At 43.8% G+C, this 15,598-nt stretch overlaps 1 protein-coding gene across 2 annotated transcripts in view; it reads right to left on the reverse strand.

Annotated features, from left to right (window-relative positions):
* Positions 1–15,598, reverse strand: part of ELK3 (ETS transcription factor ELK3) — a 61,089-nt gene that overhangs the window by 17,422 nt on the left and 28,069 nt on the right. The gene's annotated exons all lie outside the window — the stretch shown is intronic.

Consider the following 15,598-nt stretch of genomic DNA (forward strand, 5'->3'; position numbering starts at 1 on the left):
GTGTTTTCCCAAATTAATGCTGAGTTACTTCCCTCCTTTTATTAAAAGGTTTTGCTACACAGAATCTGTGCTTGCGAAAGGGAAAGTATTGCCTCTTAGAGGCGCCCAGGGGGTGGTGTGTAATTGTTCCAGGTCACCGGGTGGGGACTCAAGCCGGTTTTGTGTTGTATTGTTGAAAAGGAACCCCTAGATACTGAACCCGGCCCTTGTTGCTGCTGGCTCCACCTGGCAGAAGAGTTACACATACAAAAACCCATGTTCAAATTAGGGGTAGCCCATTAAACCTCTATGCCTGCATACATGTGCTAGTGTGTAGGCTTAGCCGCTGTAGTCTTGTGCCGCCAATTGACAACAATCACATGCCCTTCAGCAGTCATGAGACAGGAGCTAAACGTGTGACAAATGCAAATGTTTGCACAGTCTTTGATGTCATAAACAAGGAATTACCACCTCAGCTCAGGGGTGAGTACAGGGAAATCTTTTACTCAGACATAAAAAATAATTGCAACACAGAAAAAAATCCCAGCTATGTAAATTATTGTTGGTACAACTGTTTACTTTTTTTCATATCTGCCCTAATGAAAGAATTTACTGGCCCAATCACTTTAATGTTTCTGGGGGGTTGACTTTAATGAGATGTGGATCAAGCCCTAAATCCACTGATGTGCTTTATATCACAGGGGTAGCTGTGTTAGTCAGTGCGTCTGAAGAAGTGGGGTTTTTACCCATGAAAGCTTATGCCCAAAAAATCTCAGTCTTTAAGGTACCACTGGACTCCTCATTGGTTTTGATGTGCTTTTGCCCAATTATACAACATTTTAGACCTACAAGGTCCTTGTATGAGCTCATATGCAGTTACATTATGGTACCAGATAAGATGAGACCATGAAAAGGAAGAGAGCGGGGGGTGGGGGAACCTAACTGGCTTCAAAACTTAACTTGGTACATTTCTGGAGGGGATGTATGAGGAGACTGGCTACATGCCATTGTAGGCAATCTGTGACTGCTAGTAGAAAATATCTCCAAATATCTCCAGAGGCTGGTGAAGGGACACTAGATGGAGAGGGCTCTGAGTTACTACAGAGAACTCTTTCCCAAGTGTCTGGCTGGTGGGTCTTCCCCCATGCTCAGGGTCTAACTGATTGCCATATTTGGGGATTAGGAAGGAATTTTCCCCCAGGTCAGCTTGGCAGAGACACTGGGGGGGGGTTCACCTTTCTCTAATACAGGAGTGGGTGGGTGAGGTTCTGTGGCCTGCAATGTGCAGGTGGTCAGACTAGATGATCATGATGGTTCCGTCTGACCTTAAAGTCAATGAGGCTGAGACCTGCAGTCTGAGATTTCCATATCAAGGAAGAAGAGGGAGCAGGAGCAATTTTTCAGAAGTTAATTTTTGTTTTCTTGGGGTCCATGGTTTTCTGACAAAGGATTCTCCCCTTTAAAAGCCTTTCTGGGGACTACCCCTCTCTCTGGTGCACAGCTGTTTCTTATAAGGTAAAACTGCTCTGTGGTAAGTAAAGTTGAATGTGAACTTACATTATTCCTGTAAACTTCATTTCTTTTTCAGTCAACTATAAATAGCTATTCCAAGACTTGGCAAACAAAGTCTCAGATCACTGTTCTCTTTCATTAACTATTTGTTTTGTTGGTTTAAAAAAGAAATTCAGCCTTAATTCCTATTTATGTATCTAGATTCTTACATGGCTTCCATCACTGTAGGCTCTGAAAGCCTCATATACATTAGGGGATTTATCCTCACCAAATCCCTATGAGGTAGGGAACTGTTGTTATCCCTGTGTTACAGATGGGGAGCCAGACACACACAGCAAAAGGGACTTGGCCAAGTTCACAGAAGGAATCTCCAGAGCTGGAAATTAAATCCAAATTTCCCAATCTACTCCTTTAACCGTAAGCCCGCGCTTCCTCCAGTCTGAGTTGTACGTGTATCTGTCTAATAGATTAAAATGATTACACAAAGACTATTTTTATAGTTCCAAAGATATTTGGCATCTAAATGCATGTGTGTGTTGATTCTCCTGGCTTCATTTTAGGACTTGGTTTATGTTTTTGTCTGCTCTGGTGTAGCTGAAACATCGTTCTCAGTTTTACTTCACTCTGACTCAGTTTTACACCTCGTACTAAATTTTTGAATTACTTAAAATATAAAACTCAAGACTATTCCCAGAATGTTTTTTCCCCCAACATTTTAATTTAAAAACATCTACTTTTGGCTCCTGAGGATTTGTTGCATCTAGTATTGGCAATGGATGTTGTGCTTGGAAACGGACCCCCAGCATGAAAAGATTAAATAAAGTTGAGAGGCGCTTTTACAGTGGAGCAAGCTTGAAACAGGGAAACGTTTCTATAAACAGCCATTGATGTGGCTGGTGATTTTTATGCTTCTTTTGCTATTATTCAAGATAGAATTGTTTTAATACAGGGCCCTTTCCGTGCAGCTTTCTCATCTGCATGAGCCTGTAGTGAAGTCCTAATAATTAATGACAGGCAGAGCTAAAAAGGTTGAGTTTGCATACTCCTCAAACATTTTGGATGCTGCTCTGAAATGCTGAGCCTAAAAACCCACCATCATAGTGTCAGGGAAAATAAAAATGCAAATTCATTAGCCATTTCTGAAACACCATTGTCATATCTGTAGCCAGAAATGCGCAGATTAACCTTAGCTTTTCTTCACCTTGAGGTTTCCTTGTTTGTTTGTCACTGGCTGTGTCCCTTCCAGAAATATGAAAGATATATTAGACCAGACTCTGAAAGATGGGCAGCAAGGAGAGTATCAGCCTTGGCTACAAGCACTAGCCAAATGGTTTTCTTTCAATATCAGACGGCAAAGAAGGTTGCTTTTGTGCTAATGTCTGCTCCTGCTGAGTTAGGCAACTGTTCACCATGATATCAGAAGAGCAACCACATGCACTTGCTCTGCCTTCTGTTTAAATTTCAGATTAATTACTTCAGAGAGAAAACTTGCTTTTATTCACATCTGCTGACCTAGCCATCAGGGTGGGTTAGTGCTAGAGAGGGTGCAGTATGTAAAGGAGTAACTGTTGTGTTAGTGTAGTTGGAGGAGTACAAAACAGGTCCAATGACAGCTTCAGTGCCTCCACTTCCTCAATTTATGAACAGTCTATTGGCCTTATCAGGAGACAGCAATCTCTCTAGTGTTCTGAGCATGGTCTGGGAGCTGGGACACCAGAGTTCTAGTGGCAGGTCTGCAACTGGCTTCTTGAGTGGCTTCCATCAAATCACTCGGCCCTTTGGTGCTCCTCTTTCCTCAGCAGCAAATTAGGGATTATATAACACTTACCCAGTTCTGTAAAGTGGGTTGAGATTTTTGGATGACTAGAGCTAAGAGGATCTGTGTCTGTCCATGCCTTTGTGCTAGAATTCCAACCATGTTAGGGAACTCTGTTAAAACATGGCTGCACACTCACCGTGTTATAACATGGTTTGAGTTTTCCTGTGTGTACCAGACAAAATTATATACTAACCAAGGGAAGGGAAACTTGTTAGCATAGTTCTTTTAATGTGGTCATAATTTGATTTGGTTTTGTCTATGCAGGAAAAACTTAACCACTTTATGATATGGTTAGGACACAACTAAGTTGTGGGTTCCCTAATGTAGCTGGGATTGTACTGTAGAAAGGCCTAAAGTCATCGATGGGAGCTGTCTGTCCACTCTGATGGCTGCTAGTATCTGAAGTTCACCCCTATAGAGAGCGGAGGTTGTTTCCCCTGGGAGCAAATGTAAAAACAGTTTTGATGTGAATATTGGTTTGGTTGACGTTTGAATTTTCCCCTCATTTTGTTTGTTTTCATTCTAACAGATGGATGAGTACAGAGAATTGTTCAGCAGTAACTTCTTGTCATTTTAAGGTTTCAAATTACAGAAGTGTTCCAGCACCATCCTTTGATCAGAATGAAGAACGCTGCTATTGTAAATGACGATTCACTGACTACTGCTTTCTGCACCAGAATATTATTAGTGTGTGCATATGCTGGGTATGCAGCTAGATGCTGGTAAATAAAAACACACTGTGTGTGAGTATGTTTGTCACATTGTATTTCGTTACTTTTTTTTAATGTTGAATTCTTTAGCACATAAAATTCATTCTGATTGTATCTTTGGAATGAGCTGACGAAGTGGAAGATTTTTACTTAGCTGGATTTAGACAAGACTTGGAAGCAAGTGTGTGTTATGCGTAACACTGACCTCACTCAACTTCTCACTGTCAAGAAATCTTGCATGAATAATTTAAGACAATGGTTGCAGTCATGGATGTGAGTGAGATTGGAAGCTGGGGTATTTGCTTTATTGCTGCTATTACCTCCAGCTAACGAGCCACCCTGTGCAGCAATCCAAACATTCAGCTGCTATTCCATTTGATGATGAAGATACTTTCCATAAAATGAGCTGCTTGCTGATTCTAGCAGAGTCCCAACTTAGCATTAGCAGCAGAAGTGCCCATGTCAGCTCCAGAAACAGTAGTATAAGAAAGTACCACCCAACGACATTCTTTGCCCAACACTAACCTTCCTCTCTGTGCCCTCCCATCAGAACTACGGACAATTAGAGGAAGATACATAACTGTGCAGTTGATTGCCCTAAAATCAATGGTAAAATGTATTATGTTACACAAGGCCTGTCTGTGCACATGTAGTAGAGATCATTAGTTGTTTTAAATATGAGGTCAAGCAATGCTGGGAAATAATTTTCTGCTTTGAAAAGATATCCTGGTTCCAGTTATTTACTTTTTCCACTTAGTGTTATAACGGGGCCTGGGACCCCAATTGTGCTATGCACTGTGTGCACACAGAACAAAAACACAGCCCCTGCCCCAAAGAGCTCACTATCTTAGTAAAAAGCAATCGATTGCAAATAGCTATAGGCACAGCAGATATGCATATTGGTATCTCTTCGTATATTTAAGCCTGCCTAAGCATGGGGTAGAGGGACTAGATGATCTCTTGAGATGCCTCCTCCCATATATTTCTGTGATTCTATCATCCCCCTTCCTTCCTCCCCAATTCTCTTGCTGTGTCTTCCAGATCCCACTCCATCTCTTAAAAAAAAAAATCACAGCCATCCACAGCCTCTTCCTACCTTGCTCCCTCCAGCTCCTGGCTCTCACAGAGACCTGGATCCCTTCATCTGACACTGCCTCTACAGCTGCCCTCTCTTAGGGAGGCCTCTGCTTCTCTCTCACTCCCCACCCCAGATCAGACCATGGGGAGGGTGTTGGGCTTCTCCTCTCCCATTCTTGCCACTGTCTATCTCTCCCACCTCCCCCTTCCCAATCTTTCTCTTCTTCTGAACAGCACTGCACCTGACTCTTCTCTCCTTTCCCACTCCATGCTGCTATGATCTACTGGCCACCTAACTCCTCTCATCAGCCTTCCTCTCTGATCTCAACTCCTGGATCTCTCTCTCTTCCTCTCCTGACAATCTCCCACACTCATTCTTGGTTACTTCAACTCCCGTCTGAACCCTAGCTGCATGTTTTCCTCATCATCACCTCTTCATTCCACCTACAGCCCTAGTTCAATCTCCCACGTACCGACAGAGCCGTTCGCTTGACTTGCTCTTCACCCTGCACTGTTCTTTTTCTGAGCTCTCTCCTGCTGAATTCCCCCTCTTTGACCATCATCTGGCCTTTTTCTACATACCCCATGAGCCCTTGCTCTCACACCTTGTCACTCGCCCTTTCTGTGACTTGCAGTCCATCAATGTGGGGAGGGATAGCTGTCATAAACAGATAGTTAAGGGTTAATGTCTCTTTTACCTGTAAAGGGTTAACAAACAGGGACCCAAACACCTGACCAGAGGACAGATCAGGAAACAAGATACTTTCAAATCTAGGTGAAGGGAAGCCTTTGTTTGTGGGTTTAGGGTTTTGCTTTGTTCTCTCTAGGCTCTGAGAGTGACCAGACATACCTACAGGCTCTCTAATCTTCTGTTCCAATTTTGTAAGTACAAAAGTAGAAAGACAGTTTAGTCTTTTTAAGTGTTTTTCTGTATTTGCAACTGTGTATCTGGCTGGTAGAATTTTACTGTGTATTTGGGTGAAAGTATTCTAAATTGTATTTCTGCTGGAGAAAGCTTTCTTTCTATTGTCTATAAGCTATAACAACCCTGTATATTTACCATCTTGATTACAGAGACAAGTTTTATGTTTTTTCTTCTTTTATTAAAGTTTTCCTCTTTTTTAGAATCTAATTGATTTTTTTGGTTATCTTTTGTAAAACTCCAGGAAAGGGAGTCTGCACTCACCAGGGAATTGGTGGGAGAAAGGAAAGGGAGGAGGGAAGAAAAACCTGCTCTCTGCGTTTATCTCTGTATCTCTCTCCGGGGAAGAAGGGAGGGGGAAGGGGTGATTCAAGGAGTTGAATCACGGTGGTCTCCTAATGGACCCAGGACGGGAAAGAGCTGGGAGGAAGAAAGGAGGGGGGAAGGGAAATGGTTTATTCCCCTTTGTTGTGAGACTCAGGGAATCTGGGTCTTGGGGGTCCCCAGGGAAGGGTTTGGGGAGACCAGAGTCTATCAGGCGCTCTACCTAAGTCCTGATTGGTGGCAGCCTCTCAGATCTAAGCTGGTAATTAAGCTTAGGGGAATTCATGCTAGTACCCATCTTTTGGACGCTAAGGTCCAGAGTTGGGAATTACACTATGACAATAGCTCAGTGGTTTGAGCATTGGCCTGCTAAACCCAGGTTGTGAGTTCAATCTTTGAGGGGGCCACTTAGGGATCTGGGGCAAAAATCAGTACTTGGTCCTGTTAGTGAAGGCAGGGGGCTGGACTTGATGACCTTTCAAGATCCCTTCCAGTTCTAGGAGATTGGTATATCTCCAATTATTATTATATTATTATTATTATTATTATTAATGTCTATGACATCTTGTTGGCTCTGAGCTCAGCCCTCTCTTCCATAGATACGGTTGTTGATTCTCTCCATACATCCCTCTCCTAGACTCTTTCTTGCCACTCTCCCATAGGCAGATAGGCCCTGCCAACCTCCAGCCCTGGCTTCCCACCCCAAACATCCACTTCCTCCACTTGTGCTGTCACACAGCAGTGCAACTCTGGTGGAACTCTTGTGACCTGGCTGACTTCCTCCACTACAAATTGGTTCTCTCCTCGCTCAGTTTTAGCATCTTTCTAGCTAACCAGTTCTAATTCTACAACTTAATTGACGCCCACATCCACAACCACAGTCCCTTTTTCACCACCTCTGACTCGCTCCTCAAGCCCTTCCCTTCTGCCTCCACTGCATTCGCTGCACACGTTCTTGCTAATTTCTTCCAAGAGAAATTCCAAGTGAACTTCCCCCTCTCCTTCTCCCCATCATAGATGCAGAAGTTTCTCACCTGCTTTCCTCCCCTAACTCCTCCACCTGCCCCAATAGCCCCATCCCATCTACTGATCTCCCTTATGCCCCCTCTCATCCCCTACTTTACTCTTCTCCATAACCTCTCACTCTCCTCTGGTCTTTCCCCTCACAATACAAGCATGCTTTAGTCTCCTCTATTTTTTTTAAAAAGCCTTCCTTGAGCCCATTGGCCCTTCCAACTACTGCCTCTCTCCTGTATCCCTTTTAGCTCTAAGCTCACTGAACGCAATCCCTGTCAGGCATTCTCCTCCTTCAATTCAATCCTCTCTGGGGCAGGGAGTGTCTTTTTGTTCTGTTTGCACAGCCTCTAGCACAATGGGGCCCTGGTCCATGAAGGGAGCCCCTAGGCACTATGGTAATACAAAATCATCATCATCCTCAACCCTCTCCTATTCTGCTTCCACCCCCTGCACTCAACTGAAATCAAAATCTCTCATGACCTCTTTTTAGCCAGAACCAGGACTCCATCCTCATCCTTCTTAATCTGTCAGCTGCCTTCAATACAATCAACCATTCTCTTCTTCTTGAAATCCTTGTCCTCCCTTGGCTTCCATGGAACTCTCTCCTCTCCCGGTTCTCCTCCTGCTTCTCCTACCTCACTCCTTCATAGTGTCCTTCAAAGGATCCTCCTCATCCACCCCTCTTGAGTTTTCTGTGGGGATTTGTCAAGGACCTGCTCCTAACACAGCACCCGCCTGGAGAGTTGCTGGGCTGTGCACTCTCTCAGGTCCAGTTACTCCAGTGGGATGCTCTGTAGCACTCTGGTGGTGATGGGTTCTCAGGCCGCAGGCTGAGCGCTTCTGGATACTTCTCCCCTTTTCAGAGTTCTGGGGAACACACAAACAGCTCAGTAGCCAAAAAAGAAACACACAGGCTGTCTCAGCCAGGACATTGGCCTCTCCCTTCAGCAGGGCCCCAGGTGGGCCACAGTCCAGCTTAAAGTCCACTGCTTTTCCAGCAAAAATGATAAGAGACAGCCTCCCCTCTTCAGCCACATTCCTTTTAGCCCAGGGTGTGGGCTCTGCCTGCTACCCGGCCTCTTCCTGGGGTTTGGGAAGCTCAGCAATCAGCTCCCCTCTCAAAGCTGCTCTTACTGATCTGACTGAATGTCATGCTTTTAAACCCCTCTTCCATTCCTGGCATGACTTGCAGGTGCAGCAGGTTGCAGCTACTCCAGCCAGAGCAGCTCCTTAACCCCTTCTAGGCTGGTACAGGGTTTATAGACTCTCTCATTGGGTCCCCTTATCTTCTCCATCTTATCTGTGGCTAATCTCGCCTGCAAACAGAAATTCAGCTACCATATCTGTGCTGACTCACAGATCTACCTCTCTTCTCCAGACCTGTATCCTTCTGTCCAGGCTGAAATCTGAGCCCGTCTCTCTGACATCGCCTCATGGATGTCTGGTTGTTAGGTCAAGCTCAACATGGCTAAAACAGCGATCTTAATATTCTCTCCCAAGCCATCCCCGCTACAGTCTCTCTCAATCACTGTGGACAAAATCACCATCCTGCCTGTTACTCAGGCCCATAACCAGGGTTTCATCTTCAAATCAGACCTCTCTCTCTAGGGTCTCATCTCCAGGCTGTGTCTAAATATTGCCAATTCTTTCACCATAATATCTGTAAGATACAGCCTTTCCTATGCATCCACACAGCTAGAACTCTTGTCCAAGATCTCCTCATCTTGCATCTTGATTACTGCAACATCCTTTTCTCTGGCCTGGGCCAATGTAATCTTGTCCCAGATATCCATTCAGAATGCTCCTGCAAAGATCATTTTCCTAGCCTGCCGCTTTGACCATGTCAACCTCCTGGCATCCCTCCGCCGGCTCCCCTTCTCTTTCGCATCATACATAAACCACTTATCTTCACCTTCATGTGCTTTCATTGCCTGTCCCTACACTATCATCTCTCATTCGCTTCAAAACCTCAGCTTCTGTCTTTGATCAACCTGCGATATCAGTCTCCATTGCTTGCTTTTAAATGTTCAAACAAGCACCTTTGAGCTTTCTCCCATGCTGCCCCTCATATTTGGGAGGAACTTTTTGGTAAACATCTGCAGAGCTACCTCATTATCCTCCTTCAAATCTTTTCTTAATACTCTCCTTTTCTGAAGGGAGCATGCTCAGTTTCTCTATGGGGATGGTACATGTGCAGTCGAGTCACTGGTAGAAGCTGGGAAGGGATGGAGCATTCTTACTGAGGATGGAAACTTCAGAGATTTTAGTTGCTAAAAGACACAGGGCTTCACTGGAAACTTACATTGGTATAGCTCTGTCTCTCACCAAGATGAAATATCCTGAGAGATATAGTTATACTGACTTGACCCCCAGAGTGGACAGTGCTAGTGGAGAACCCCTCTTGTCAGAGTAGATAGCATCTACATTGAAGTTCAGCAGCTGTGCCACTGGAGGGGTTTACATGTAGACATACCCATAGATCTCTACTGAGCAAGTGTGAACTGCAATTTTTCAGATGCTTACAACTTGTCCAAAAGCAGGGAGATTTTCACAGAGATGGCAAAAGGCAGATCCCTGCCACAAAGGCCAATCCCTTACCACATTTCATGTCCCTGCTCCAAAGTACGGGGGCTCAACCACTGTTCAAAGTCACCTGAATGTTTTAACATGGTCAGAACAATATAATTTTCCCTGATGTGATGGGGTATCCACTGCACAAAGGACTGATGGGGGGTTAAGATGGCCAGGTAGGCCAATTAACTCCTCAGGCTGCACTTAGAGGAGAAGCCAGGGAGCAGGGAGCTAATTGAAAGCAGACTCAGACAGGCAGGACCGGGCAGGGCCTATAAAGCCAGGAAGCTGGCAACAGAAGGAGGCTGCCGCTGGGAAAGGGCAGTAACTCCCAGAACACACTTCTCCTGCACTGTTCTGTATGTGGATTTTATACAATTCCAGCTGCAGTCCCTAACAGCACATCATGGTTACTCTCAAAGTCATGGCTGATGAAATTGCTGTCCATTGTATTTTTTTCTCAAATACTGGAATTAATTCATGTTTAAACTCAGATGAATCATTTGATGAATTTTAAGACACCAGTGTTACCTCTCCTCCCCCAAGCAAAATGGCTGAGCCAATAAAACTGCCTTCATCCAGTGAGTGGTCTTCACTTCCCTGTGACGACCAATTTTAAAAATACACCATGTAGCACTAGCTTGGCTAATGCTGCTAACATCAGCTGTGTTAGGGTGGAAGCTGCCCAAAGACGGAAAAATCCATCGTCACGTGCTAGCCTCCTATCTAAATGGCTGGTGGCTTTTGTAACAAGTTGTGGAGCACTTGCATTCTCTCCCCACCCTCGTTTGCAAGACCAGCAGGGTTGAGAGTGTGCAGATACTGAAAAGCCCCACCAGATAAAGGGATGCCGGCCTCAAACCCTCCTGCAGCCACTCCCCAGCCATGGCACCACAACAGATCCAGTGCTCTAGTTGGCATTAGGTATGAGTACGGAGCAGAGTCTCAGAGCACACACAGCCATTAATACACCAACAAAAAACACTAACTTCCACCAATTTATCCAACAAATCAGCCACAGCCTGGGAGAGAAGTGCAAACTGTTTGGTGTGGCTCCCTCCCCAGCTCTGGCCCTGCCCACTAGGGTTGCCAATTTTGGTTGGACTGGATGTATTCCTGGTGGTTTCATCACATGGCCTAATCTTTAATTCTTGGAGACTCCAGGACAATCCTGGAAGATTGGCAACAGTACTGCCCATGTTTTGCAGAAGTGAACAAAGTATCCCATGTAGCCACATTTTCCCTCTACAGGGCCCCCCAGGGGCTCTTCCCATATATTTTTCCCCTCTGTGCTGTGCAGGCTGGGAGAAGGAAACATGGGCCAGAGTAAGTATGGGGAGAAAAGGTGTTTGGTACTTGGCCCTCCCCTGGTTCATTAACATTTAATCCATTACTTACTGACCTTTCATTGTCCCCTGAAAAACTGAAATTGCTTATCCGGAAATACTTGTTCTTCAAACTCTGCAGCAGGCTACCCTGCCTCTTCTGCTCCCTGCCAGCAAGCTACGTTTCCCCATTGCTTCTGAATGAATGTAACAAAACACGGTACATATCACCTGCTAACCTCTGGCTGGCCCACAGAAAGAAGTCTCTCTGCTGCTACCAGCCAGTAGAGTTACTCCTTTAATTTCAACAGCAGTAGCCCATGGTTTTGGTCTGGGGTTCAAACCCTGCTGATGACACAGGGGAGGAGGTATCACTATATCAGCATTTTAGAAGAGGCACATAGGAGGTACCCACAATCCTCCTGGAGGTGCTGAATTAAAGCTTTTGGAAAGAGAAAATATACAGCAGACAGCAAGCAACAAAGGGAGGATGGACTAACTAAAAAGGTGACAAGCTGCAAATTCCATGATGAAAGACACACGAGAGGGGAAGGGTCACAAGTGAAGGGGCACTGTCACATAAAGAGGCATTATATTTCACTCACTTGGAGAAAAATGGATTTGGAGAGAAAGCATTATCAAGGAGGAATGATTTGTCTCTTATTTTCAAACAGCATAAATTCAGCCACTTACTGTATTAAACTAATGGCTTTATTCAGCAGAAGCCAGGAAGAAATGGTTCACTCACCAGCAGGCACTCTGTGTGCATTGATCCTAGTCAAGTTTATAAACTGAGAGGCTGGAATCAGATAATGATGTGAATTTCCCCATGCTGAGCAGGAGCCTTTTAGTACTTAGTGAGGGAGAATTCACCATGCTGAGTGGTTAGAAAATCATATCCGTCTACAATAGAATATCCTTCTGTTAATCCTTTTGTGCTTTCCAAGCCACCTTCAAAAGGTCTTAAGGAAAGAAAACTTAAATGGGCCTGACTTCTCACTGAAATCCTAACATCTGTTTATCGTAGTATTTATGGCTTTAGAATCCTACACTGAAGATGTTTCATACACTGTTAGAAGGAGAACTCCCTCAAAGTTCTTGTTTAAGCAACAACAAAAATATCAATCTACCAAATCCTGTTCAATACATAGAAAAGAATTTGATTTCACGTGCAGAGATGGATTTTTGGATGTTTTGTTAACTCTGCTTGCACAGCCCCTAACACAAGGGGAACTCCCTGGGGGTTAGTGTAACACAAATACTAAAGGACAACTATACCTTAAGCTCAATTTGGCAATAAATTAGTCTGATTTACCCTGCCATGTGTAGCAGGCAAACCTGCCATAATCACACTAAATTTTAGTGTTAGTCACTGCAGGGTATAATCTCATCTCATTTAGCTCCTGGAAAATCAAGATGAGAACAGACCAATAAGCATAACTATACTTTAAAAAAAATTAAAATTAGTATTAACCCTGATTTTGAAAACATTGTATGAAACAGTAAGAATAATAAATATGAGCCCACTGTAAAAATCAAGAATTTAGTCATATAAAAATAGTGATCCTGAAATATACAATTAATAGTAATCCAAAAGTAGCTGGAAAAATAGTAGTCTAACATCCAGATGGGGAATAGCACTAGATATTTTAATGCCTCCAGTGTTGTGCTGTGCAATAAGTCCTCCAGTAATTTGTCTTTCTAGTATCTCATCACATAGGAGAGTTCCCCTCAAGCATTCATCCCTCTGCTATACTCAGTTTATCAAATACAAATACTATGTTACCCTCTGTTCTCTTTATCTCCACATACTTTATTCCACTGCTGCCACATCTTACTTAACCCACGAAAGTAGATAACTAGACTGGACACCAACTGAAAGGCCAATAAAGTACTTGCTCTAGCACTGTTTACTCCTAATGGTGACCTTATGACATTCCCAATATACTCAAGTGGCCTGGTTTTCAGAGGTACTGAACATTTTTATCTTCCATCAACCTTATCTGAGTTGGTGAGTGCTCAGAACTCCTTAAAATCAGGCTAAAATGTGCCTATCTGATCTTAAAAGCTCTAAATAACTCCAAGCAACAATAACCAAGATGTTTCTATTCAGGATTTCTTTTTGACAGAGTGGTTGAAAAAATCTTTACATGAAGCTACCCAGCAGGTATTTTGGCACATTATCAGCAGTGAGAACACTGGGCCAAATCTATGCCTACATTCTCTGTGTGAAGCTGACCTCTGGGGATGCTGACATGCACTACAGAATAGCATAAATACATACCAGCTGTCAACTGGAAGGTGTTATTTATACTCAGTAAGGTCACTGAATTTCCAGCACAGATACAAGGGGCAAAATCTAAGTCATATACAAGTGGATGCCACATCCATAGAAATCTTTGGATCAAATCCAGCAGGGAGGTAAATGATAGACATTGGTAAGTACACACATATACGTGAGTGCATGGAGTAAATGTCATAACTTGGATCAATTTGCCATTTAGCTGGTGCATAATTTCATATGTGATGGGGAAATAGCAGGAAAAGCATGATAAGTAAAGCTAGGAAAAGCTATAGTCATACTAGAATGAAAGGTTCTGGGATTCTGCAAATGGATGCAAAGCTCTTCTGTTCAGGCTCCACCCCAGGCCCTGCCCCCACTCTTCCCCTGCCTCACCTCTTTCTCCCCCATTTCGCCCTCACTCTGTCCCCTCCCCTCCTCAGTGCCTCCTGCCCGCTGCCGCACAACTGATCCACGGCAGACAGGAAGCGCTGGGAGGGAGAGAGGGGGAAGAGCTCATCGGCGGGGCCACCAATGGGTGCTAAGCACCAACCAATTTTTTCCCGTGGGTGCTCCAGCCCCGGAGCACTCAGGGAGTTGGCGCCTGTGCTTCTGTTCACCCACCTGTTATCAAAAGTTAGAGCCTTGCATAAAGCTTCAGCGTAAATTCTGCTGACTTTTTTTATATGGTTAATTCTACCAGGATATAAGAGAGGTAGATGTGACCCTCTGGTCAGAGTGAATCAGAGGCGCAGAGAGGGAGAGAATGTGCAAGAACCCCTAGGAACAGGTAGATATTGAGCAGGAAGCTTGGACTGAGGTTTATGCTCTGTCATTACGATGTGGGGGATCAATAAAGATAACACTGGGAATGGGAGTAAGTTTCACAGTCTGCATTTGTGCAGGCTTTACCTGGAATGGGGTGAGACCACCACCTGCTCACACATGTTTTATCTTAGACAAAGCTCTGTCTTTTTGTTCTGCGTTTGTACAGTGCATAGCACAATGGGCTCCCGGTCCATGACTGGGGCTCCCAGGTGTCACACAATACAAATAATAACAATAATAATGCGCCTTGCTGTTAGTTGCTCTTCTTGTTGTAAGTTACACTTGTTCTGCACATCCCTAAAAATGTCAGCATGGTACATGTGTTTTCTAACCAAATTACACCCAACATGTAATCTAGCCTATTACGTAAATCAACACAGAGTTTGTCACAAGATAATATTACATAAAATTTAAATATTACTTAAGAAAAAGTGGGCATTAACTATTGATCAATTACACAGAAACTCCTGTGCAGTACTGTTGCCTAGCCACAGGCATTCTAAACAATGTTTCAAGAGTTTAATGTTCACTGCATTGCAAACCAAAGGAATTAGGGCTCAATCTATGAAGTGAATTGAAAGACACTCTGCCCTCATTGATTTCAATGGTCATTATATCATGCCCTTAATGACTTGCCATTTACTGCACACAGTCACTGACATTTCTTAAACTCAAAACATTTTGTAGAAATGAAGGCGAGACTACCAAATTATTGGCCAAAAACCTCACGTGTGTTTCAGTCATGTGTGTCCCTTAGTTGGCTTTGAAAATCTTAACCTCAATGTTTAGAGAGAGAGAGAGACAGAGTGTGTGTGTGTGTGTGTGTGTGTGTGTGTGTGTGTGTGTGTGTGTGTGTGTGTGTGTGTGTGTGTGTGTTCATTCACCATTTTCAAAGTTAGCGTGGCGGTGAAGCCACCAATATAACTGTTATCATTACAGCATTGCTATGCTCCACATCTGATCTTCCCTGGAGAAAGTCCTAAATATGCTGTGATAACCAGTCTCTCTTTATAATAAACAGCCATTTTATTGTTGTCAACAGTTATAGATGGTGTTGGCCAAAATTTCTCCTCCGCCCTCACTCCAGTATTATGCAGTGGTTTACTGAGTGCCAATTAGTTGTCACTCCACCCAGAGGTGGCTGCCTGCAATGGTGCTCTTTTTATACTTTGTTTTGGGATCTTTAAGAATGAAAGCATCTACATAAAGGTAAAGTATTATTTGCATCACTGA

The sequence above is a fragment of the Gopherus evgoodei genome, chromosome 1 (genome assembly GCF_007399415.2).
Source record: "Gopherus evgoodei ecotype Sinaloan lineage chromosome 1, rGopEvg1_v1.p, whole genome shotgun sequence".
Lineage (NCBI taxonomy): Eukaryota > Metazoa > Chordata > Testudines > Testudinidae > Gopherus > Gopherus evgoodei.